Here is a 1,382-nt window from a genome sequence, read left to right on the forward strand (position 1 = left end):
ATCAGCAACTGCTACAGGTTGCAAATTCCTACATGCAGCAGTTTCTGGCACTACACCTGCACAGCTCTGCTCCCCAGCTCTTCTCAGGCTCCTGTTCTCTCCTTAGCTCTGCCCCACTCTCGCCCAGGCAGTTCCAGCTCACATGGAGGATGGGACCCCCTGGCCTGGTGACTCCCTCATTACACTGCCTGGCCTGTCAGTGCAGCTAACTTGGAGCTTTGGCCTCTCCCCATTGCCCCTGGGGACTGTCAGTCTCAGGGTCCTGATTTCCCATTGATCCTTCCCCCCTCTATTGGTGCTGGGAACTAGCCAACCAACCCCCGCACACACACACTAAGTTTTAGTAAAGGGCCAAGAGCCCCCTTACACAAGCCAGCCCCATGAGGGTCACTGATGTGCAGAGAAGGCAGCACAAGCTGGTCCCATGGTGTAATGGGCAGCACTCAGGACTCTGAATCCTGTAATCTGAGTTCAAATCTCAGTGGGACCTTGTGTTGGCTTGTGGTCATTGGTGGCAGGTTATATACATTTGTGGTGCTCGGGCTCCAGGAATATTCAGGGCTGGGGGCCCTGCTCCAGCAATATTTGGAGCTGGGTCTCTTCCCCTGGCCCTGGCCTCTGCCTGCCACCTCTCCCCCTGCAGCGCTGCATCCTTGCCTGACAAAAAGCAGTGTGTGCCTATCCCCTCCCTGCCCCTGCTGCTGGAGTAGAGTGATTCTGGGCAGAACTGCTGTCTGCTTCCCCAGGGTCCTAGGGCCCCCTTCCCCACCACTAAAGGCAAGGCAGGCTGCCCTGAGCCTCTCCAACGCCCCCAGCCCGAAGATTCCTTATCCCTCTTTCCCAGTCGTGAGCCCCCCTATATCATGAGCCCCACAGCCCTCACCCCTGCACTCCCTCCCAGACGGTGCACCTCCTCCCCTTCCCACCCCCAAACTCCATACAAAGCCCCCAGCCCAGGATCTGCACCCCAGAGCCTTAGGCAGGTGGGGGAGGCGTTTGGGGGGTGGAGTTAGGGGGTGGGTTCTGGGCACCACCAAAATTTCTACAAACTTGCCACCCATGCTTGTGGTAAAGCCCCAGAGCTCAACTTCCCTGTCTCCAGTTGTGTGTAAGAGTGAATCTTTCCCCTCCTGCTGGGTGACTCACACCTCCTAGAGCCAGGTCTTTGGCTGGGGTGGCCACAATGGGTTAGGGCTCTAGAACTTGCTACCCTGATAGTTGGGATTCTTGCTGCTTCACCTGATGTTCACTGGCTTGGCCCTTGTGCTTCCTACCACACTTTTCCTCTGGCCCACATGGCGCTTGAAGAAAGGAGTGACAGGGCTGGGATTAATAGTCAGGGTTTGGCAGGAGGGAGGAAGAGTCCCAGGCTGGAGCCCCAC

General features: G+C 57.5%; 1 non-coding gene across 1 annotated transcript; it reads left to right on the plus strand.

Annotated features, from left to right (window-relative positions):
* The first annotated feature begins 418 nt into the window (after positions 1–418).
* Positions 419–490, plus strand: TRNAQ-CUG (transfer RNA glutamine (anticodon CUG)). Its single transcript has one exon. It is a non-coding gene; the product is annotated as a tRNA-Gln (tRNA).
* Positions 491–1,382: the final 892 nt, after the last annotated feature.

The sequence above is a fragment of the Gopherus flavomarginatus genome, chromosome 25 (assembly GCF_025201925.1).
Source record: "Gopherus flavomarginatus isolate rGopFla2 chromosome 25, rGopFla2.mat.asm, whole genome shotgun sequence".
NCBI lineage: Eukaryota > Metazoa > Chordata > Testudines > Testudinidae > Gopherus > Gopherus flavomarginatus.